The sequence below is a fragment of the Mesocricetus auratus genome, unplaced genomic scaffold (assembly GCF_017639785.1).
Source record: "Mesocricetus auratus isolate SY011 unplaced genomic scaffold, BCM_Maur_2.0 Super-Scaffold_6730, whole genome shotgun sequence".
Taxonomy (NCBI): Eukaryota; Metazoa; Chordata; class Mammalia; order Rodentia; family Cricetidae; genus Mesocricetus; species Mesocricetus auratus.
In genome coordinates this window covers 72,623,136-72,648,978 of record NW_024429184.1, presented here as the reverse complement: position 1 = coordinate 72,648,978, position 25,843 = coordinate 72,623,136, and the positions used below count along the sequence as shown (strand labels likewise).

General features: G+C 40.3%; 1 protein-coding gene and 1 pseudogene across 1 annotated transcript in view; one reads left to right on the top strand and one right to left on the bottom strand.

The window, feature by feature from the left end:
• Window positions 1-25,843, top strand: part of Xkr4 (XK related 4) — a 375,247-nt gene that overhangs the window by 311,362 nt on the left and 38,042 nt on the right. The gene's annotated exons all lie outside the window — the stretch shown is intronic.
• Window positions 5,307-5,561, bottom strand: LOC110339879 (annotated as a pseudogene).

Here is a 25,843-nt window from a genome sequence, read left to right as displayed (position 1 = left end):
TCCCAATAAAGTTTAGGGATAATGGCTTAGTGTCTTCACCAGCATGCCTATTCTGAGACTTCTAAAACTACCCAAAGTCATGGCCACATGGCTGCTCCATGGGCATCTCCACTGGGAACGGGGTTTCCAGGGTACAAAGATTTACTAAACTCAAATCACAGGGACATGGTAACATCCAGGCCCAACAGGCTGCTGCCGAGGATCATGTCTAGGTCCTAATGCAGTCAAGGTCTATGTCAATGTCCACGGCTCCTGTTACTATTGAAGACTGTGCAGATGCCTGGGGCCTGAGCCACCACCACCTGAGACCATGTTGGAGGATAGAAAGTGGCTAACTACAAAATTACAGAGCTCTATATCTATGGAGGTATTTATCCTGATGGTCTCAGGATTCAGAGCCTGTCACAAAGTGATCTATCCAGCAATATGTGACACTTTAAAGGTCAAGAAAACTATCGCATGTCCAAGAGTTGGAAAAGGCTAAGTTCATGGGTCATCCCAAGGGTGAAGACAAAGGAAAGATCTTCACCCAGATCTGAGTTAGAACAGTGTAAATGAAACAGTTGATGGGGTGAGGAGGGTAAACTATAGTAACAGGTGCAGGACTAACAGTTTCACTTGCAAGGTCTGTAATGCTTTGACACTGTTTTTTACTATGTCAATGTCAGATAGTTCCATAGCTACAGTTCATTCCTTAAAAATGAGTGCTGAGAAAGGATTCTTGCTCATGCTGTCTAGCAGATAGCCCAGAGGCTGCCCCACACAGGAAAAGGTTTCAGCTTGCAATGTAATTCAGGCAAGACATTTTTCCCTAGGTCTTTACTGTTGGAATGCTGTAGGCTTTTAAGGACTGCTAACAAGATCTACACACTTCTGCCTGTTCTTTCTCTGGAGCTGGAGGAGTGGGAGCCCAAGACAGGGGACTTTGAGATGTCTTTAACTTGGTCTCTTAAGCTATCTTTTTTGAAGGAGGTAACATTAACCTCTCGGTAACTGAAGCCTCCTTGTCAGACACGCTAGGTAAGATGTAGGCTATGAGTCACAGAGTGAAAGCTGTTCAGCAGCCTCCCTCACTCTTAAGACTAAGCCCTAGTGACAAAGTCCCTGCAGGCAAGATGCCTGTCAAGTTTGCTAAAAAAGAACAGCCAAGTTTTCACAATTTTGTACTTTCTTTCCATCTTTTGATTATTTTTAGGATACCAGGAATTGATTTCCTCTTCCATATTTTCTACATTTCTATTCAGAAGCCTGCTGTTGCCAGACAATTTATTAAACTTCGTTATATTTGTATAACGTAGTAACAGCTGTGAGAATGAGTGACTCAATCAAATGACCATCTTCCTCTATAGCTGTACTTTCAGCCAGAGGACAGAATGTAGGGTGCACAATGATCAGTCACTAACATGAAAAGTAGTTAGTATGAAATAAAACTTACTTTGAAAAATCTAAACATTCTCTCAGCAATCATGACTAAAGGGGTCTTAGGCATCCACATGAAACCAGGAAAACAATGTGGCCAGGTTTTTATCTATTGAACAGAAATCTGACTAGTTATGTGATGTCTATCTCTCAAGTGAGATGCTTTTGTCCAATGGAAAGGACATGGTTTGAAGAACAGGCTCTAGGGAGAGTTTACTAACTACTACATCTTATTAAATTTTCTCTTATTTGGCCCCTGCTATTTTATAAAACCATATCGTTCTTGTATTTTGGATTTCTTACCTACTATTTGTCTCAGCTGCAGCTAGAGATCTCCCTCATGGTTAACATCATATATTATGTTAGTGAAATACAGTGTGATAAGCCTGTGGGCCAGCATTTTCTTTCTCCGCACAAGAGGAAACTAGAGACAGAGCATGTGTCTCATGTTTCATGGCATTATAGGTAGCTACCAGGAAGCAGCCAGGGTGGCACAAGTATCAGGGAAGGCCATGTCAGTGCTGGTGGCTCTGTGGCCAGGACTCTGTTGATTGGAAACAGCTCTTACCCTTAAATTTTTCCCGTAGTCCTAGAATGGATATGATATTCTTTATTATATAAACAATGTAGCTTCCACCACAGCTCATGTTAAAAGATAGTAAACTCTCATCTTTATAAAGCCTAAAATTAATTGAAAACTGACCAACATAGCTAACAAATAGATTTATCTTTATGAAAAATATGTTTGTAGAGCTTCCGGCAAGGACAGTAGAAGCCTGTGGTTTTCTGCAGAGCCCAAACATTTCTCCTCCAGACTCAATCTATAGGGACAGTTGTTTTTCCCACCTGAAACTAGACATGAAGTCAGTGGCACTGGTTGTCTCAATTAGGAAATGAGTAAAAAAAAAATCATTGCTTTATCAACTGTCAGTAACAAACTCATTAGAAAGCAAAAGATGACTTACAGTTTTTCCAGAGGTTCAGCAGCCATGCCAGCCCAAGGCTGCAGGTGCAGTTATGACAGGCAGTGGAACAATGATGAATTAAACAGACAGCATTAGTCACCTCAAAATACCCTTCGCAAAGGAAGTGTGTAGAAGAGAGAGTTTATTTGGGCTTACGGCTCCAGAGGATAGTGCCCACTCTTCGTAGCAGGAAAGATGTCACAGAGGCAGGAGCAGGAAGCTGACTCATCACATTTTTATCCACATGAAGAAAGCAGAGAGAAAGAACAAGGTGCTTGTTTATAGCGAGCCCACAAATTCTCTCCAGTGATGTACTTTTTCCAGCATGGCTGTGCCTCCTAAAGATTTCCTGAGTCGTACCACCATCCTGGACTAGATATTTCAATATATGAGCCTATGGGTGTTTCCCATGAAAACTACTACACATGGCTGCACTAGCAGAGAGAGGTCCATAGAATGGCTGCATAAGCTTCCCACACAGTCGTGACCTGCAGAAGAGATGCCTGGAAGCCTGGCAGGCAGCTAATGTCAAGGCAGACCTGAGAGTGGTAGAACTCAAAAGTGTCAACACCAGCCAGCTGTGGGAAGAGGCTTGTGGGCTGGAGCCGTTTGAGAAAATTCTCCCCAAATGTATCGCTAAGTTATCCAGGCAACCCTAGTAGCCATAAGACACAGGAGAGAAACCACTGAACAGTTTAAATATACGGAAGTTACAAACAGCAGAATCATCAGGAAAAATAAACCAGAATTCAGAGTTGCCAGCATGTATTTTCCAAAGTTTCCATTTTCAAGAAGAATTAGTTATATATACAAAAAAAATCAGGTAACAAATGCCCAGGAAAAAACATATATAGCTAATGGGGGAAGTCCTGTGTATATGTCAATAAAGCACTGTTGGCCAATAGGGAACTAAGATAGGTGGGACTAGGAGCCCAGGAGGACTCTGGGTAGGAGAAACATAGGGAGTTGAGATGTAACCTCCATGGGGTAGGAAGCATGGAAATTCCTCCGGTAAGAGAAATACTTAGATTAACAATTATGGGGTAAATACTTAAGTGAGAGCTAGCCAGTAAGAAACAAGCAAGGCCAACAGCTTCATAATTAATATAGCCTTCTGTGTGTTTATTTGGGACTGATGCGGCTCTGGAACCAGGCTGGCGGGAAGGTTTCTCTTTACATATAGCCATAGAGATGACTCTGAGTACACCCAGATGCTAAAATTTAGCAAACAACTGAAGAAAAGTATGATTGCTGTGACCCAACCAATAGGTACTTTCTATAATGAGATCAAACCAAACATTTAAAAAGTAAAAAGAGTCAAATAGTAATTATAGAGCTGAAAAGTAAATAAACAATGTGATGTCAACAGCAGATTTGATTTTTAAAAAATCCAAAGCAGTGAATAGAAAGACAGATCAGGCAGGGCGGTGGTGGCACACGCCTTTAATCCCAGCACTCGGGAGGCAGAGGCAGGTGGATCTCTGTGAGTTCGAGGCCGGGCTGGACCGATAGCCTCCGAAACAATACAGAGAAATCCTGTCTCGTAAAAATCAAAAAAAAAAAAAAAGAAAGAAAGACAGATCAATAGATAGTATCTCCATTGGAAACACAAGCACGATAATCTAACAAATAATACACCCTCAAAACATGAGGAAATATTACCCATACTAACATATGTGAAATGGATGTTGCAAAAAGAAAAGAGGTTTGGGGAAGAGCATGTCTGTGAATAAATAACACTCAGAATCCTCCCAAAGCTGAAAAGAAACTACTATAAGTCTTAGGTACTCTACAACACCCAACACACACACACACACACACACACACACACACACACACACACACACACACTTGCAACGTACTCAGCGAGTCACACCTCCCCCCCAGAAAAAAAAAACCCACAGAAGTAAGAGGGATTTCTTGGGAAGAAGGTGGTCAACAAGAGTTGGTGAGGACAAGAGAAGATGATGGGTAACTGTAAGAAAAATGCATTTATATATATGCATAAAAGATATGGGAAATTTTTAAGATTTTCATGAGACTAGGGGGATGCTCAGTGGAAAACACACTTGTCACTCAAGAATGAGGATGGGTGTTTAGACCCCTAGCATTCACATAAAAGTTAGGCGGGGATAATAGCCTATTTCCTACTTTCTAAGGTAGAGACAGATGATTCCCAATGAAGACAGCTGGCTATGCTAACCAAATTGTAAGTGCTGAGTTCAGAGAGAGAACCTGCCCAAGAAAATAAAATGCAGCACAACTGAGGAAGACGTCTGATGTCAAAATCCCACCTCAATATGCATATGCATGTACAAGCGCACTCGTGCACACACATGGATGAAACAGGATACACCATGTTCATGAACTGGAAAACATTGTTGTTTGCGTGACTATTGATCTGCATTGTCTATTCGATCCTACAAAACTTGCCCAAGGCTTTTGGTTAGCAAATGTTGACAAAATGATCCTAAAAGTTTATAGGAAAAGCATAAAGTTTAGAAGAGACAAAAACTAAATAATAAACACAAATCTGGTGAATGTACGTTGGCTAATTTCAAAACTAACCACAAGGCTACAGAAGAATATAGTCATTCTGTAATAAGCACAAATGGAACTGTGCAGCTTCAGAGTCCAGAAATAACCTCTCCCCTTTACAATCAATTTTTTAAGCCTTTTAATGAGTTGCTTTAATTCAAAGTGACACAGAATTCAGAGTACAACAAAGATGAAACAGCAGGCTCTGGTAGGATTCCAGACTGGATCTACTTTAAATTCACAGCTGAGGTAGGAATTGCTGAACACTAGGACAATGAGCCATTGTATTATTAATTTTTTTACAAAAGTTTATTACAGTGTACGACAAACTCCAAGATAACACTTCATTCTAGCTGTAGGTGGCAAAGATGTTATGGCAGGGAATCCAGATATTTAAAGAGGAATGGAAGAGGGTCACCATCATCTCAGATATGAGGAACAGCTTACTTTTTGCCAGATTTCTTAATTCCACCTGTGGCCAGGGGTCCCTTCCCAGCAGCCTTGGCTTTCAGCTCCTCGAGTTTCTTCTGCTCCTCTTTTTGTTTCTGCTTGAGAGCCTTATCTTCCTCATCCATCTCCTTGGCCTGTTTCTTGGGCTGTTTCAGGGGGCTTCTTTTTGCTACCTTCATGGCCCGACATAGAGCCCCTTGCCAAACCCTGATCCTCACAATAAATTCTTTTTGACAAGCACCAAGGCAAATCAGGGGAAGGAAAAGCCATTTCAATAACTGCTAGGAAAATGGAATCGTCATCTGGAAAAGCAACAAACCTAGCCCTTTGGCTCAGGTCAGACATGAAAGTATTTCAAAACAGAGCATAAACCTGAATATGAAGTCTGAAACGAGAAAACTTAGAGAACAGAGGAAAAAAACTTTGTTATTTAGGAAAAATGTTATTGAATGTGACACTGTAAGCCTGATCTACAAAGTATAACCAAAATTAAATTTCACAAAAATGATAAATTTCTCATTACCAGAAGAGAACTTTTTGAAAATGAAATTAGAAGCTGTAGGCTGGAATAGAATACATTAAAACTGCATTGTAAAATAAAACTTGCATTAAGAGCTAAATAACTCTTATACCTCGGTAACATGATAAGAAACTCAGCAAAAGGTCAGCGAGACATGATTGCACTCTTCACTGCAAAGAGACGACTAGTGGTTATACAGTCTGTTCGTGAAACAACAGGCAACATCTTAGTAATTGGGAAAATACAAAGTAAAGCCAAATACCCAGCAGAATGGCTTCACCGTAAAAAGACTGGCAGTGCCAGGTGTTGGTACGAATGCATTCATCCAGAGCCCTTATCCCTTGTCAGTGCCCATATAATATAGTCATCTCACTTGGGAAGCATTATGGTGGCTTCTTGAAAATTAAGTATATAGTTAACACATGAGCAGCAATTCCAGTCCCAGGCATCTTCCCAGAAAGTGCTCACACAAAGCATTTTGTGCTTGTCATTTTTTTCTTAGGTTTTTGTTTCTAAAACGTCAAGTGAGGTTTCCAGCTTCCATCTCAGAAGGCCATGGTCAGGGATAGTGGGCGGACAGTAACATGCATAGATGTTTGAGACACAGTGTCCTCCAGTCATCTAACTGTTACATAAGACAGTGCTTGACCTGAGGTACCCAGCCGGAGAGAAGAGAAATGCATCACATCACTCAGTAAACATTCCAGACACAGGTGTCACCTTTAATCTTTGTCTCTCTAATTCTTGGTTTTGGGTTATCAAATTATTGCTGGGAGTATTTGAAAACAGACGGATAGAACATATGTTTTCCAAAGTGTTTTGCTTTGCTCTGTAGTTTTCTCCCCACTTCTGAATAACTATTTCCCTGTTACATTTTCATTTTATACTGTGATCTAAGGCATGGCATAAAAGCAAGCAAACAAACAAAAACCTTTGGATGACCAATGCAGGCATGTCTTTCAGACAAGATCCATCCTTCCTGTGGATGCTCAAAATAACGAAGTGTTTCCCCAAAACAACATCAACCACTTTATGAATTCTCTATTAAAGTCAGTCTCAGATTCTTCCTTCATTCACAGATGATCAAATCATAGCTAAAGGGTTTAAGGTCCTTATCTGCCCCACCTATGAAACAGGAAGTTCACACCAATCACTTCCTGTTCTAACTCTTCTTAGCCTTGGCTCATGGTTTTCTGCCATTTTTCCTTATTTGATGTCATTGAGGATTCCTGGGCCTCTTGTTTTCCACAGTCCTTGCACTTATGCCACAATCCTCCTCGGTGTGTGGGCACGAGGAACTCTTCATCTTTTTCTCACCCTATTTGTGTCCACTGCAATAACTTCTGTCTCCTTAACTTCCTTGCAGTTCTTCCCATGACATCAATTCAGACTTCCAGTGTCCTATGAATAGTGCTGAAATTTCTGTATCTCCCCCCTACCTCTTTTGATAGGATTAATACAAAACACCATAACCACATTAGCATTCCTGTGCTTCCCTGTTTCCTGCTGAATAGGAACAAACTGCAGCTCCTGGCAATGAAACTCTTCAACAGTAGGAATAATCCTTGCTTTCTAAGATCTATTGTCTTCTCCTCTTGGGAGGGTGCCTATGATCCAGCCTCCCAAATACCTGCTGTTGCCTGAACACACTCTGTACCTGGGCAGCTATTTGACTTTCAGCTTTGTTTTCAAAGCCTCAATTTCAGTGTTTCATATTTCTGTAAATATTTGAGAATATATAGTTTAAGACAAAGTGATCATTTAAAAATCCTTCCTTTAAAAAAGAAATCTCAGTAATTAATACGGGAGTAAAACAATATAACCCATGCATTAGCATGCATGGAACTAGGTCCAGAACCCTCTGAAGCTTAAAAAGCAAAAATCTAAGGCTGCTAAGGCTCATACTTGCAATGACATTGCATTTACATAGAAGCTATATACATCATCCCATAACTAGCACATCTTGATACACTTACAATGCTTAGTTCAGTGAAGATGTCATAGTTTTATACTGTACTGGTTAGATCATCATGACAATAAAAAGTCTTTGTTCAGTACAGATGCAAAATTTCTCCAGATATTTTTTATTTGCTGTTGGTTGAGTCCATAAACACAGAACCAGAGGAAATGGAGAGATAAGTTTAAAAGAACTCTGTATGTTCCTCCACAGAGACTTCTCTTTGGAACTACAGAGACCACTACCAAAACCACAACTGTTTAAAATGCAGAGTTGTGGACAAAGAGCCCTGCACCTAACTAAGGCTTGGGGATCACTGCAAAAGACTGGAAGAGCCAGAGGAACGAGGGGTTTGCTATAAGATTGTGTCTCTAAAAATATCAGACACAAAGTCTTAACCAACTGTGCAGGTGGAAGAGTGGCTGGCGTGAGGTCAGCTGACATGAGGTCACATAGCTAGTTAGAACAATTTTGAAGCAGAGGTGTGAATACTTTTCTTCTGGTTAGGGAACACTAAAATCTACCTTCTAAACATTTAGCAAGTGTATTGTATTTTAGTACCTGCAGTTGTGAAGCACTGGGTCTGCACAAACAAAACTGAAAGAGAACCGTCTTTGACCTGAATACATTCTAGCAAAAGATCAGTGTGGACAATAAAGGGGACAGGGTATGTGATAGAAACAGGGGATTGACTCTATTTTATGTACCAGGAAAAGCAGACAGATTTAAAAAAACAATCCTTTGGATGCACCATTAAGGAACCAACACTACCAAAAGCGTAAAAGTATGTGAGATTAAAGTATTTGTGGGAAATGCAAGCATTTCAAAGAATTAAGAAGTTAATGTATAAGATAAACCATGAAATTTTTGGTTGGAAATCAAGATTGTCACCTATAAAGAATGGACTTGAAAATCCAAGAAATTAATAATTATTGTTGTGGTTAATGATTATAATTATAAATATAATTACTGAGTTCTGACAATCACTTTCTGTGATCACTGTGAAAATGCTCTATGTTGGCAGACAAGGAGACTGAGAAGCAAGGAAAAGCAGCATGTCTATTAAGTCCTTGATCTCGGGCATACTCACCCCAGAATTTTAAGTGGAGATAAAATCTGGATAAACTCTTGTCCTGAACAGCCTGCCAGTGAACAGAGTTATGCAGTCCAATCGCATATCCACCAGCCACAGAAAACCACTGAGGTCTTGGTCCTCCAATGACATTGTCACATTTAAAATGCTAAGTAGTCACAAGTGTCCAGTGGCTGTGGAACAGTGTGGGACAGAAGGAAGAAGCCCATCACCTCAAAAAATTTGGGGTCTCCAGCTTCAGCATTAACTTGGAACTTATTAGAAATGGATGTTCTCAGCCCCACCTTAGCATGCAGGGTTGGCCTCTGGAATTAAAGCCTGCTCATCTGTGCCGTAGAGCGAGGCTCATAGGAGATGCTGGTAGTGGCAGTTTTGTGGGAGTTCCAACTCGTACAGCCACTTTGGAAATCAGTATGGAGATTCCACAGAAAAATGGGAATCAGCCTACCCCAAGATACAGCAATTCTACTCTTAGGCATATATCCAAAAGATGCACATTCATACAACAAGGACATCTGTTCCACTATGTTCATAGCAGCATTATTTGTAATAGCCAGAACTTGGAAGCAACCTAGATGTCCCTCAAGCGAAGAGTGGATAGAGAAAATGTGGTACATTTGCACAATGGAGTACTACTCAGCAGAAAAAAAATGGAATCCTGAAATTTTCAGGCAAATGGATGGCACTAGAAGAAACCATCCTGAGTGAGATAACCCAGTCACAAAAAGACAAACATGGTATGGACTCTCTCATATATGGATTTTAGGAATGCCAGCCTACAATCCCACGGCCAGAAAGTCTGGAAAACAGAATCTTCATCCAGTGGCTGATGGAAGCAGAGTCAGACTCCCACAGCTAAACACTGAGCTGAACTCAAGGAACCCAGTGACGGAGAGGGAGGACTGATGATCAAAGGGATTAAGACTGGGCTTGTTTAACCCCCAGAAACAGCTGACCTTACAAGGATTAGCTCTTGAATCCCAGACTGATGGCTGGGAATCCAGCATGGGACTGATCAAGACCCCCTGAATGTGGGTGCCAGTGAGGAGGCCTAGGCAATCTATTGGGCCTTGGGTAGTAGATCAGTGTTTATCCCTGGCATACAAATGACTTTGGGTGTCCATCTAACAACAAGAGATTCACTCTCACCCTAGACTCTTGGGGTAGGGTGTAGGCGCTGCCCTGGATGAAATGACAGACTATGGACACCCCCGTGGAAGGCCTCACCCTCCCTGGGGAAAAGAGAGAGTACTGAGGGGGTTGTTGGTAGGGCGTGGGAGGAGGGGAGGGAAAGGGAGAGGGACCTGGGATTGTCATGTGAAGCAACCTGTTTCTAATTTAAATTTAAATTTAAAAATTAAAATTAAAAAATACAAATAATTTTTAAAGAAGAAAATTTACAAAACAAAGCACAGAAATGCAGGTAAGTTTTAGGCCACACAAGGGTATGGAGAGGAAAACGTATCTAGAATTCTCCCAGACAGGCTGTTGAACAGAAAAATGAAGAGAGGTGATGAGTTTGAATTCTCAGGGCATAGTAATGATCATTCTGCAGTTAGAACTGTCACCCCAGAAAACTAAAGAAAATTCTGAGGTAGAGATGAATCTTAAGTCTTGCCAGGGTCCACATGACAGATGAACTGTAGCCAGGACAGGATGTGCTAGGTGGGCCTCAATACTTTCGACTACTCAGGTAAAAGTATGTGTCTTTTAAAGGCTGGCCATGTCTAGACTTATCTGCAGTTCTCCAGCTTCAATTCCTCTTTCCACTTATTCTTGGAGGACTCTCAAATGTAAATTCAGTCAGATATCTGTGAACATATTCTACTTTAGAAGCCAGATAATTAACATGCGCCATTATCCTATTGTTAGCATTTATAACTTGTTAAGAAAATACACACAATCCTAAAGTGTGGTGTTAAAAAGATAGGGAACAGGTGCAAGACAGGGCCCTGGTTTCCTCCAGTGTTAGAAGACAAGCTACAGAAAAGGGATCAGTCTGAGAGGACAGAGTGCTGCAAGCAGAGAACTCACAGAACTCATGACGAACACTGACAGACTCCAAAGGTATTGGTGTAATGAGATGTTGGACCTGGCCATTAAAAGGCAAACCTTGTTGATGATATTTCTGAAGATGTCCAGGGACAGGGTAACCAGTCAATCCGGAGACTGCAGAAGTCTGAAGAATATGGAGAATGGTAGGAAATGCAGACAGCAAGAGGAGGTTTTGTTTCACAGAGTGACTTGGTGTTGTAGCCTTTGACTTCAGTGCCTCACAGGGGATTCAGGGAAACTGTTCTCCTCATTTCTATCTGTCTCTCCCAAGAGACCCCGGCATCAGTATGGAAGGAAGGGCCAGCAGGTCATAACATCATTTGCCCCACTGATGTCCAACCTCTCAGATACATTGCTCACAATGCCTTCCTTTCCTGCAGGCAGAATCCTTCCCAGGGATGTCCTCTGTCTTTCGTGGCAGAAACCTCCATCTTTGCACACCCAGTAGTGACGATTCTGAATTCTTAGAGCAAAAATGGCTCTATCTTTACAACTCAGACCTTCTTACAAAATGTGAATTGCATGGTTCCTTACAAAGGTACTGGCCTGAATCCATCCTTACACTCCTGTGATACGGGAGAAAACAATACCTGCTTGTTTTGCAGCTCAGTGACTTGTTCAAGATCCTCACCAGCCCTGTACTGCAAAGCGACCACCCCTCTCATTTATTGTATGAATGTATATGAATGTATTCACTCGCAGTTTTTCATGGATGATTTCAGGCAGAAGGCACCCGAAAACTACAGAGTGGAATGTCAGAACCAGGGGACAAAACAGCACAGACATTTAGCTGCTATGGTGCTACGGAAATGGCATGACTGGGCTTTAAATTTAGCTCTAAGATTTTTGGCAAGCAAAAAGACAGACACTGTCAATTATGCAGTTCCTGTTTTCAGAAAGGAGCCAAAGTACAGACTTGCCTGAGTTCCAAAACAGACTTCAAGTTCTCATCTTCACATAGGCAGCATTTCTCTAAGCAAGTGCAGTACCTCCTTCCTACTTCTTTCTTTAGATAAAATTCCATAGGAGCCCTTGAGTTAAAACAGCCTTTCTAGAGCTAGTCCATGTGCACTAATGTAATGATCACTTAGCTGCCACAAGAACATTAAACCTTGGATCTTGGGTTAGATGTCAATGTTCACACATGTGACTAAATTCTGTGCATTCCTTAGCATGGATTAGTGCTCTTCCATTGATCTAAAAGTCAGGTAGCCTTTCTAAGAATCCACATATCTACACCAGTGAAACAGGTGCACACACACACACACACATGCACACACACACACACACACACAAGCATGCATGTGCATCCACATGCACATATAAACCACAAAAACAAAGAAAAAGAAACTAAAATATTGAGATTTTAAGAAATGGTCTGCTTAAATGAAATATCACCTATCATTCTATGTTCCTCAAACAAATGTACACTAAAAGAACTAGATCAGACAAAATCTGAGGCACATTTAGGAAATAATCACAATAGACACCAAATAATTTTTCCTCCGCCTCTCAGGCACCAGTGCTCACTAATGCTTTTAATTAATCACAGATCCCTATTGGATGCCAATAAGGTTGTATCAAATGGTCCCTTCCCTCACATAAAGTCAAATGAGCCATGCATGCTATGCTGTAGCTGTGTGTCTCATTAGGAAGTCTATGCATGGATTTCCAGGCGCTGCATCACATAGTGCTCCCCGGACATGGTCAGTCTTCTGAAACTGAGCGTGTATGTGGAAAACCAGTCCATTGAAATGCATTTAATGAACACCTGCTGGCCTCAGAGGCCTGAGAGAGGCATTGGTCCCGAATACTAAAGAAACAAGTCATTCTCTCCATCTGTGAGGCATTTAAAATGTGGTCAAAGAGACAAAATATACACACAGGTTATGCAGCTAAGAGCATATGCAAAATAATACACAAATAACACGGGATTGGTGATGCTAAATAGATTAAACATCAAGGCAGTGAGGAAAGGGCTGACAGTGTGAAGGGTCAGCCGGTGACTTCCATGCTCAACAACTGATACGAACAGCAATTAGAGATGAGAAAACCTTTCTCAATATTCCCAAGGACAGAGTGAGTTCAAGTATCCCCCTGTGACGACTGCTGCCTAGGGCACTAACACGAGATCAGTCTATGTGAGAATGAAGGGGAAGACAGCCATGAGGTCCACAGTGACTGCAACAGTGGTGTTCAGAGCAACACAAAGAAAGAGATGGAGATCCTGTAATGATCCCACATAAGGTCAGAATGCCACTCTAGGCAAGAAGCAGATGTCACTTTAACTGGCGAATTTCTTATTAAATTGAAGTTATAAACACATGTACTAGCCTGCATAGAAAGTATTACTTTACGATTCATTTACTAACCAAAAAAATCATTTAATTAAACTCACTGAACTTAGAAATATAAATTCAAAGGGTTATAATAAAAGATAATTGTTTGCATTAGATTCACTACCTAGTAAGTTTCCTTGAGTGTATTTTCTAAAAATGATTTTCTATTCTTTATTCTTCAGCAGGCCTCAATTAGATATATTTGTTCCCTCAGACTAAAGACTATAATCATATTCTGTGAAATTGCATGCCATACTGGTATTAATTATATATTTTTTAAACTTTGCAGACACGGGATTTTCTTACTCCAGGCATTTTGCAAGTGAATAGTAATCGATTCTGTTCAGAAAAATAAGTCAGAAAACATGAGAAATTTTCTCAACTTCTCAAAGCAAAAGAACATGAGTGTGAACTGATAACACAACTTAACCTTTTAGGTGGGTGACACGGCACAGGTTGTTAGGACCAGCAAGTGTTCCAGCTGTGTGCAAACAATTGATGTCCATAGACAGAAAAAATGTCCTGCACACTGACCTGATTGCTCTTTTCAGGCAATCAGGTTTTTCTCCAGAATCATCACTCTTCATTCTGTCTCTATTAGCCACAGGGTTGTTCTAAATTAACAAAGCTTAGAATAGATTTCTTTATGGAATAACCTTAAGGTATCTGTGCAACTGTTGCTTATGAAATGAAAACTTGATAGCCAAAGAATTCCAAATATTAACAAAAATGAGACGTCAAGGAAGGCTCAAGAAGGGAATGTTCAAGGTGTGGTATAAAACATTGAGTGTGCCTGGAAATGGGCTTTATGTCGGAAAAAGCAATAGCAAGTCGAAGTATAAAATGGATAGAGGCAAATCTGCAGCATTTAAGATCTCAGCAGACCTCCAAGTTCCTCGATGATCAGCAGAGGACAGAGAAAAGCTGAACAACAGGCTTCAATGATACACTGGTATAGAATGAAGCCTAAAGTTTGTTTTTAATAATCACCCAGAGCCAAATGTAAATACAGCATGTAAAAACCTGTAAGTGACTATAGCAGTGCGGAGAGAAGTTCAAAGCCTCTTGCCAAAATAATAATAATAATAATAATAATAATGAAATAAGAATATAAACCTATGAGAAGAACAAAATAAAGTCAAAATAATGAGGAGGAAGGACATAATTAAAGTCATAAAAGGAAGTGGGGGAAATGGTAATGTAACTAAAAACAGGAAAATGATGAAACAAAAATCTAGACCTTTTAAAAGATCAGCAAACCTGACAAACTTCCAACAATACTGAATAACTGCATGTTAGCAATGCCATAATACATCATTACAGATCCTGCAACCTCCAAAGGAAAATAAGAGAATACTGGGAATAGCATTACACTCAAGTTTTGACAACTTCCATTAAATGATTCAATACATGTAAAACTTCCCTAACCCAAACTATATAAAGTATATTATTTAGATAGGCCTATATCTGTGAATAATACTGAATTGTTAACATTAAGACATTCCCTGTGGAGGGATACCTTGTTCAGCCTAGATATAGGTGGGGGGAGCTTAGTCATGCCTCAAAGTAACATGACAGACTTTGTTGACTCCCCATGGGAGGCTTCACCTTCTCTGGGCAGTGAATGGGGCGTTAATGGGGGAAGTAGAGGGTTGGGAAGAGGGGAGGGAGTGGGAACAAGGGTTGCTATATAAAATTTAAAAATTGTTTTAAAAAATAAAAGTAAACATTAAAATACTTCAAAATAGAGAAGGAAGGAAGGAAATAACCATTCAAGGTTAAGACAGCCTTATGCTTTACTGGACACTCTAGCAGATCTTTTAAGAATTCACATTAGGACTTAACAATCTCCCACAGTAATGAAGGAGGAACATTTCCACCTTACTCTATGAAGCTGATATAATCCTAATTCCCAAACAATATGGAACTAAGGAACTTCAAAGCAATATTCCTCATGAGAACATATGCAAAATATCCAGATGAAACATTAATATCTAGTGTGGAGCAATATGTTAAAAAGAATTCTATAGCAAGATCATGTTAAACCCTGGTTTATATTAAACTCTGGTTTAATCCAAGGATACAAGTCTGGCTCCATATCAGAAAATCAATGTAATTACCTGACTGATGTGCTAAAGGAGAAAATCATATAATTTTATATGTCAAGTTGAGTGGGCAATAATATGCCCAGCTCCTTAGCTGTATATTGTTCTGGGTATGTCTATAAGGGTATTTCTGGAAATGATTAACATTTGAATTATTAGCTTGAACAAAGCAGTTGCCCTATGCAATTTAGGTGGGTCCCATTCAATCCACTAAAGGCCAGGCTAGCACTAAAGTTGAGAACGAATATAGCTGTCCATGGATGTTTGTGTTAGAACATCAGCTTTCTGCTCCATTTAAACACAAAATTATACTGGAACTTGGGCTGCTGGTATTTCTGCTTCACAAGACTTCATAATTGAATGTGCTGACTCCTAAAAATAATTACATTATAATAACAATAGTAACTGGTTTTCTACAGAATAGCAGATATTATGATTGATTAGCTCAAAGGTACAGGCTACCATGGCAGGGAACTCAAGGTGGTGGGATTGATAAATGAACAATACTCCTTAGTTCCCATTCTCTGTGCGTACAGTCAAACATCCAAGCCAGGAAATGGTGCCATTTACAGAGGTCCAGTCTTCCCACATCAGCCTACAGACATTCCTACGCCCATCTCCCCCAGGTGACTTCAGATTCTGTCAAGTTGACAGTCAGTCCTACCCATCCATGTACAGTATGGTTTTCAGATTGTCTGCTTCACTTCCCATTGTGCCTTCAAATATTCTTCAAGACTCTATTGCGTGGCAGCTCAATTGGTTTTAGTTTGTAGTCCATTATCTGGATGCAACACAATTTACTTATCTGTTCTCTTACCAAAGGACTTGTTAGTTGCTTCCAAGGTGTGACAAGTTAAGTACCGTCATTGTACACATTTTATGTGGACATGAGATGGTAATTCACGTGAGAGTACTTATGCTGGGTTATGTGATTAGAGAAGTATCAGTTTTATAACAAACCACGAGACTGTCTTCCAAACCAGCTGCTCCATTCGGCATTCCCACCTGCAGTGAATATTCCACATTCTTACACTTGGGTGTCACCAGTGTTTTGCATTAGCCACTCATAATGTGATTATTTATTAGTTCAATTTTAAATTTCCTGAAAACAGACATCTTTTCGTGTGCTTGCTAAAGTCATTTGCATCGCTTATTTGTTAAAGTTCTCTTAAGGCCTTTGTGGTGGTTTAAACAAGAAATGACCCTAATGGGCTCACATATTTGAACATGTGGACCCCGGGTGGTGGTGCTGTGTGAAGAGGTTATAGAACCAACCTGTAGAAGGGGTAGCTTTGCTGGAGAATGTATGTCACTGGGAGCAGGCTTTGAGAGTTTACAGCCTTGACCTGTTTCCTGTTTGCTGTTGGCTTCCTGGGTGTGCGGTTGAGATGTGATCTCTCTGCTTCCTGCTCCACTGTCCTGCCTTTCCTGGCCTTATGGACATGTGTTCCTCTGGTACCCCAAGTCCTTAAGGTGATTTTGGTCATGTTGCTGTGTATTGTGCTCAGTGGATCTAAAGACCCAGCCTGTGCATCCTTTGTACAAATCCCGGGGAACTCTGGAGTATGAAACTTTTACCTTATGCTGTCCTTAGTACCCATTTGTACCATGCAGTATCCATAGTTTTCTCCAGTGCTGCTGCTACAGTCTGTGCAGTTCCTGGGCCTCCAGTGCTAAGCATCCTCATCCCCTGTAGCAGTTTGGCAACTTCAGACAACTTCATTGGTACACTGTACTAATCTGCCTTCCAAAGTGTGAAGTTATAGGCCATATTGATTATGACATTAATATTTACCTTCAAGGTGTCCTGGTTAGCCTAATTGTTGAATTGACATAACTAAGAGTCATCCAAGAAGAAAGCCTCATCTGAGGAATTATCTCAGTTGAATTGACCTGTATATAACAGCAACAACAAAATAATGTTCTAGAAAAAGTAGTATTATAAAGACAATAAAAAAATCAAAGATTGGCAGAAGTTGAGGGAGGAATGAGGAAACAGGACACAGTGTGTTTGCAGCACAGAACCGATTCTATATACTGTAAGGATAGATACAGGACAGTGAGTATTCATTCAAGACCATAAAATATACAAAAGAAACAGAATGCTAATACGGAGTCAGGCTGCATTTGATAATAATGCATCACTATCAGTTCATCAAGGGGAATAAATGCAAGGTGTCAGCAGCAAGTGGAAGTAGAGCAGGAATGAGATGGAATCCGTTACTCTTCCTACTGCAGCTCTAAAAACACTCTACTAACTTTTCAAAGACATTCTTCAATAGTAACAGCATTTCTTTCTCAAAAATTATTCATCTATCTCCCAACAAGAAGGTTTCAAGCACTTGCTATTTGTGTTAAGAAAACATTTACAAAAATATGAACAAAGGAATTAATTCTGTGATGGGGAAACCCACAGAATCAGTTGGCCATAGCTAGTGAGAGATCACTGACTCAGGTCTAACAAATGAGGAACCTGTATAAGACTGAACTAGGCTCCCTTAATACAGGTGACAATGGTGTCACTGGGCCAATATATGAGGCCACTGGCAGTGGGTCCAAGATCTAACTCTAATGCACAAACTGACTTAGTGGGGCCCATTCTATATGGCGAGATACCTTGCCCAGCCTAGACACAGGGGTGTGGGGGTGAAGAGGTGCCTTGGTCCTGCCTCAACTAGATGATGTGACAGACGTACGTTTTTAGCCATAGACACATACATTGACATACATTTGTAACAATAATAGGTAAAGAAGAGGTCATGATTTTGAGAGGGAGCAGGTCTGGGGCACATGGAAGGGAGGTAGTGGTTCTCAACCTGTAGGTTTCAACCACTTTGGGGGCACATATCAGATATCCTGAATATCAGATGTTTACATTACATTTTGTAACAGTAGCAAAATTAGTTGTGAAGTAGCAATGAAATAATTTTATGGTTGGATCACCACAACATGAGGAAATGTATTAAAGGATCACAGCATTATGGAGGTTGAGAACTACTGCTTTGGGAGGAGGAAAGGGAGAGGGGAAATGATATATATTAATTTTAAACAGAAAAAAGTTTAAAGAAATTTAGTTTTGAAAGGGATCAAAAACTTCAGTGTGTTTAATGTCTTTTTCTTTCAGCATTTCGGTGGCCAAGCTGAGAATACTCAACATTTTTTTCAAATGTTACACAATTCACAGAAATATATCACTTATGTTCTCATGGTGTAGTTAAGCCTCCTTCTGAAGAGCTGGATTTGTAGATAGATATTATTTAAAATTATCATGGAGTTTCTTAATTTCTCCACCTATGGTAACTGAAGATGCTTCTGGGTATAGTAGTTGGGGCTATCATTTGTACTCTCCTGGGTTCTGCAGGACATCTGTCCAGGCTCTTCTGACTTTCAGAGTCTCCATTGAGAAGTCAGGAATAATTCTGACAGGTCTCCCTTTATATGTTACTTGACCTTTCTCCCTTGCAGGTTTTAATATTCTCTTTTTTTCTGTATGTGTAGTGTTTTCATTATTGTGTGCGACGGGATTTTCTTTTCTGGTCTAATGTACTTGGTGTTCTGTAAGTTTCTTGTACCTTTATAGGCATGTCCTTTAAGCTAGGAAGTTTTTCTTACATGATTTTGTTGAAAATATTTTTTAGGCCTTTAAGGTGTGAGTATTCTCCTTCTTGTATTCCTGTTATTTTTAGGGTTGGAAATTTCCTGGATGTTTTGTGTCAGGAGTTTTTTAGATTTAACATTTTATTTGACTGTTGTATCCATTTTTTTTCCAGCATATCTTCAACACCTGAGATTCTTTCTTATATCTCTTACATTCTGTTGGTGAAGCTTGCACTGTAGTTCCTGTTTGAATTCTTATAGTTTTCATTTCCAAAATTCCCTCATTTGTGTTTTCTTCTTTGATTCTATTTCTACCTTCAGGTTTGAATAGTTGTTTGTGTTTCCTGGATTTCTATAAGGAATTTATTCACGTCCTCTTTAAGGGCCTCTGTCATCTTCATGCCAACTGTTTTAAGGTTTTTTCCTCCTTGGGCTTCAGGTATGTTGGAGTGCACAGGCCCTAGATTTGACCACCGGATTTGGAAAGGAAAAAAAAAAGGCCTTCGGGTTCATGCGCTGCTTAGCTTTAAATGTTAACCTCTCACAGTTATCTTGAATCAGGCTAGCCTGTGGGCGTGTCCATTGGATTTTGTCTTGGTTGTTGACATATGTTGATATATAAAGGTCTAGTCAAATATCCAGTTACAGGCTGCACTATTGCCTAGGCAAGGGGTCCCCAACAATATATGAGGAGAAAGGTAGTTGAGAATATGAAAGCAACGATGTGTTTGTTTTTTCCTTGCTCTTGCCCATGCAAGAGATGCAACTAGTTGCTTGAGTTACTGCCTTGAGGTCACCCAAATCATGGACTATAACTGGAATTGCAAACCAAACATACTCTCTCCCTGAAGTTGTTTTTGGTCACATATCTTATACCTACTTCACATACATTACAACAGCAATTACACCAGAACAGCTTGTCTGGGCTTGTGGTATTTGCATGGGTTCATTCCCACTTTTTTTCTCTGGACTCATAGGTGTCTATTGTGTCTTACTTCTTTGGAAATTTGTCCCCCCCCCTTTTTTTGCAGTGTTTTAGCAGTTTGGTTAGGAAATGGTTCTGATTGTGTGTGTTGTTCATATATGAGTGTGCACCCATTTGTTTATCGGGTGGTTTATTGTGATTCTTGGTTTATACTTTTGAAAACCTCGGGTTTCAGTTCTTATTCTCCCCAGGACTGTTCTGCCTGTTTTGGGAATTCCAGTTACACATATGGTACACAACTTGCTACTGATTCATAGGTCAGTGAGCTCTTTCTCCTCCCCCCACCCCCATTTTCTAGCACATTGCATTGTGTTTGCTGACTTTGGGTTTATGAAGTCTATCTTGCTAGTCACATCCTGCACAGATACTGTTTCTGGTCTTGGTTTTTCTTCTCTGAAACATCATTTTCGTTTTTTCCATTTTCCATGTCTTTCACACTGTTTGTATTTTTCTGCATTCGTGGGCACATTCACTACAGTGGGCCTAAGCCTCTTGGCTGGCTGCATCATATTTACTACTCAGGGATCTGTTCATATTGGCTGACTTATTAATAATTATTTTGAACATGTATATGTGCCAGTGGTTTCTGTTTGGACGTGGAGCATTGCGAGTCTGAAAGATTTTGTCTTCCTTCAAACTGAGGAATGCAGAAATTGTCCTGGTAGGAAGCTAACTCACCTGCTAATAAGATTGACAGTTTAAGAATTTATTTTTAAGCAATATTAGGGCAAATCTGAAAGATCCTCCACTCTAGGGCCTGTATAGGCAAGCATCTGTGCAGCTTGCTTACTTGCTTTTGTGTAGGGTATGTGGCTGGCTATATGTTTTGGTTTCAGATTTTTGGAGAGGATTGTTTGTTTGTTTGTTTGTTTGTTTGTTTGTTTGTTGCAGTGTCTTGTCATATAGGTTAAGTCAAACCTACTAGGTAGTTCAGGTTGGCACAGAACCGGTAATCCTCCTGTCTCCTCTTCTCAGGTGCAGGGATTATGAGTATATGCCACCACGTCCATCAGCTCTGGATCCTTTTCTCAATATCCTAAGCACTCTGTTCATCAGAACTTCCAGTGCCCCTGCTGCTTGTAAGCTCAGCTTAGTGCATAGTAGTTGATTCTTGTCTGGTTTATGCGTGGGTTCACTCTGTATCCATCAACAGTCTAGATGGCAGGGATCTATAGTTCTTTCTCTGCCCATATTCTCCAGTACTTTTCCCACACATGCTGCAACCCCTCAGTCTCTGGATCATCAGCATCATTCTCCTCCAGGGAAGCGGTCCACTGAGATCCCCTTCCTGTGTCAACACATTGGGGAAATGACTAGTCTCAAATGGTTTCCTTTCTGCTGATGACGTGGACCCAGGGATGCTTGTTGTGTGAACCATCAAACAGTTTCTAACATGCTTTGCCTGCATGTCTGTATGTTTAGAGTAAGAAAAAAATGGAGCCATTTTGTCAATGTCTTACAAATTCAGTAGTAGTCTAAGATAGTCCTTCTCATGGGCAAGTTATCTTAAAGATTGAAAGTACCTGAGCACAAGCACGTGTTCATTCCTTGCACACAAACCTGATGCCATAACTTACTTCTCTTACCCTTTGTTATACTTAATTTTCAACCTTACTGATATAGCAGATTTGAATCCATTAGGACAGGCAATAACTATCCTAGTTAACTGAACAGAACTCAACCACAACATGGGTCCTGAGTAGACTTGCAGGGTTCCATTTGTAATTACCGGAAAAATGATGGCATAACTCTAAAGAAACACCATTGAGCCTTCTCTGGATTCGAGGTAAGCACATTACCTAATTCATCCCTCTAGTAAAAGAAGTCTAAAACCCCACTCAGAAAACCAGTTAATTAGGCTTGGAAGTCTTTTCATTCCTAAGACAGACAGACAGACAGACACACACACACACACACACACACACACACACACACCTTTATGTCCTAATCAATCACCAGTTATGTTTTTCATTTCCAAAACTTACAGGTGATATATTTGAATTGAGAATTTAGACTTGTCAAACTTACAGTTGTCCATCTGAGTTTATTCTCATAGGCCCTGTGAACCTACAAGCACTATACTTGTGCAGTCCTAAAGAGTTTGTGCACACGACACTCACATGGAACCTTGGTAGCAAGGTAGTGGTGATTATGCTAGGAAATGCTTTTCAGGACTGGAGAATGGATCCTTCCTACCTCTGTGGACTGTACACAGTAGGCTTCAGAAGTAGTTCAGGCCAAATGGATATGAGGATGCTATCCTCAGGAAAATGTGAGCCCTTTAGGCCCTCAAGCAAATCTAGGAAATATGCTGGTGAGAAATTGCAGAATGCAGAATGCCAAGTGAGAGTGATATCACCAAGTGTACATATATGCAAGCGTGTGCACATGCACACACACAAACACACACACACACACACACACACACACACACACACCTCATACTTTGAACAGGCTCTAGATTCCAGAAGACCAAGTTTTTCTGGCTATTATATCCATGCTATCCATGCCTCCCTCCAGAGATAGTGTAACTGCTGACACTGTCCACTGTCAGGACAAGGACGTTTCCATTTTCTACCCATATTTATTTGTTGTGAGTCTTCCCAGACCCAGCAAAATAACCAAACTGAGCAGAGAATCTGAAAAATGAAGTTTGCAGGGTTCTAGCTACAGTGTTTTAGAGGAGAGTGAAAACCGCCAAGCATGCAAATGAATCAACAACATTGCTTGGCATCATTTCTGAGGTCAGCTACTCTGCAAACTAAGACTCAGTCTTTCTGGTCATAAAATAGCAATGGTCTTAATCCCTACTTCAGAAGGTTATTGTGAAAAGTAATGGAACTATGGATTTAAGCTCTTGATAAATGATGGCAGTTTTTGCTATTTGTCATATGTAAGCAGTATGGCCACTGATAGCCATACACTTCACCCAATAGCACTACCTGTCCAGGACAGCATTCATCTTTCCAGTTTAGGAATGAAATCAGTATGCTGATTTTCTGCCAATCATCATAGTAATCGCTTATGGTCCACACTGCATAAGATAATCACTTTTGTATCTGTATATCCATAGTGGATGAAGTTCTTTACCAAAAGCTCATATTCACACCCCAAAGTCATCATATATAAAAGACCTTAGAATTGCCCCAGATATAACACTGAGGTCAAGTTAACTTAAGGATGTGAACTCAGAAATGTTTCTTTAGGAATCAATTCAGTCTTTCAATCAAGGACCCCCTGATGGCCTTCCAGAAGCTTCTTTGGAGTTTGGAGGACTTTGACATGTGTTTTGCAAGGAGACCATGGCACACAGGTGTACCAGGATTTTTCTTTGTGGGCCACCAATCAGCTCCCAAATCATGACACAGAGACTTGTTATTAGTTATGAATGCTCTGCCTAGCTTAGGCTCATTTCTGGCTAGCTGTTTTAACTTAGATTAATCTGTTTCTTTTTATCTACCTTTTGCCTTGGGGTTTTAAAATCTTTTTTATTTCTGTATATCTGACTTTCCTGCTTCCTCCAGTAGATGGCTGGATGGTGGCTGCCTGGTTTCTGGCCCCAGCGTGTCCCTCTCTTTCTCCCTCATCCTCTCCTACCTTCTTCTCTTCTTCTTTCCTCCTAGCTTTCCATGCCCATGGAAGACAGTTCAACCTATGAATGAAGAGGGGCACTTCCCTTTTTAGTGATGAATTTAAAGCAGAAACATCAAATAAAGTACTTGATTATGATACCTCTCATATTTACACTGGACATATTAATGGTGAAGAAGGAAGCTTTAGTCATGGGTCTGTCATTGATGGAAGATTTGAAGGTTTCATTCAGACTCGTGGTGGCATGTTTTATATTGAGCCAGCAGAGAGATATATTAAAGACCGAATCCTGCTGCTTCATTCTGTCATTTATCATGAAGATGACATTAACTGTCCCCATAAATACGGCCCACAGGGTGGCTGTGCAGATCACTCTGTCTTTGAAAGGATGAGGAAGTACCGGATGACTGGAGTAGAGGAAGGAACACAGGCACATCAAGAGGAGCATGCTGCTAGTATCTCTCCCTGCCAGCCCTAACTATTGTCTCACCTAGCTACTGGCTGTTCAGCCTTGTATTAGACCAATCATGTGACTTAGTCAGGCAAGGTGAAACAAACGCAATACATCTTTACATCATTAAACACACCCTTACATTGTTAAATAAATGCAGCAGAAACAAATGTAATACGCCTTTACGCAGTTAAAGTAATATTCTACAGCATAAACAAATGTAACACATGTTTGCCAAGCTAAAATAATATTCCACAACACGCAGGCACTGACAAACATTAGGCAGTGGTAAGGAGCAATAAGTACATGCAAACCTCAGTGGGTGGAAGTGTTCAGGGGCAGGCAAGCTCTTCTAGTTACGCCTAATGGACAGAATAGAGACTCGGGAACCCTTCCTGCCAGCAACCTTGTTTTCTCTTACCCTGTATCTGAGCCAAGTCCTGGACTAGGGATTGACTGCACAGACATCTCTAGATAGTGGTCATCAACAAGTCATACATTGCTTTCTGAGGACATCATGATTTTGAGTCATTCAGTGGTCATGGTTCAGTTTCTGATCCTGTGCCTTACACGTATGATCTTAGGACAGTAACTTCTCTGACCTCAGTTTATCCTTTAGAAATAAAGAACAATGAGAAAAGACCTCGTGGTTGCAGAGTACTCCTCACATAAACCATGGGCATTGGGATTGTAAAGGCAAACTGCAATTAGAGGGAGCTGTGAACTAATTATCCTCCATAGGGGACAGCAGCCAAAAATGTAGACCCAAGAAATAAAGGGAGAGTAGGTAGCTGTTGCAAGTAATTTTATATTTGAATATTTTTGTGTCATATGTACTGTTGATACAGTTCAAATAAAATAACATATATGAGTAAAGTAGGAAATTAATTTTCCTACTTTGACACTTTTCACATAGTTGAAGTGTTCTCATGAACAGTCATCACATCATAACAAAGATTGTCTGACAAATAAGGTTTCTCCAGTATAACAGGGGGCCATAGATAGACAGGGGAATAGACTGTCTACCCAGTCTATCCCTTCTTCACTGAGCCCCACCTGAAAAACGGGATTTGTCAGCGTCTCTACCACTTTACACCTGAAAGTTAAATAAACATTTCATTCCACTTGCCTCACGATCAAGGGACTGACTTACCAAGAAAGCTTTCTGCATGAAAATGCCCCATTTCTCTCTAATGATCCAGGAAAAAACATTTCAGGCTCTAAAGATCCTAAGCAATATTCTCCAGATGCCCATTTACCAAACTGCCAATCCCACAGCATTGTGTAATTAATCTAGACTCTGAAAGTCAAATAGGAAATTAACGATAGACTTGCTTGTGTTATTTAAAATATAACTATGAAAAAGTCTTCCACTGGATCTTTAAATAGTTACAAAAGAATTATGTATATATTTAAACAGACCATAATACCCATATGCTGCTTTTTTTTTGCTGCTGCATTTTTAAATGTGCTTCTCCTTTGGGAAAATAATGGCCAGTATTTACTGTTTAGTAATTTTACTCTGAAATTGGTTCAGTGAAGTCATTCACTTCAGTGTCTTCATTGTTTCCCTAAGAAGACTCCTACTTCAAGAAGTATGAACACCATTCTTTATTTGTTCAGTCAAATGTTGGTGTCAGCCCCACTCACATCCAATCCAAACCCAGAGCAGCAAGTAGCACACTCCTGATGCTTATTTGAAAGTATCTCTTGTCTTCACTTTCCCATCCTCCTCAACTATTTTTAGGCTCCTAATTAGCTGTCCTGCTTCTGCCCTT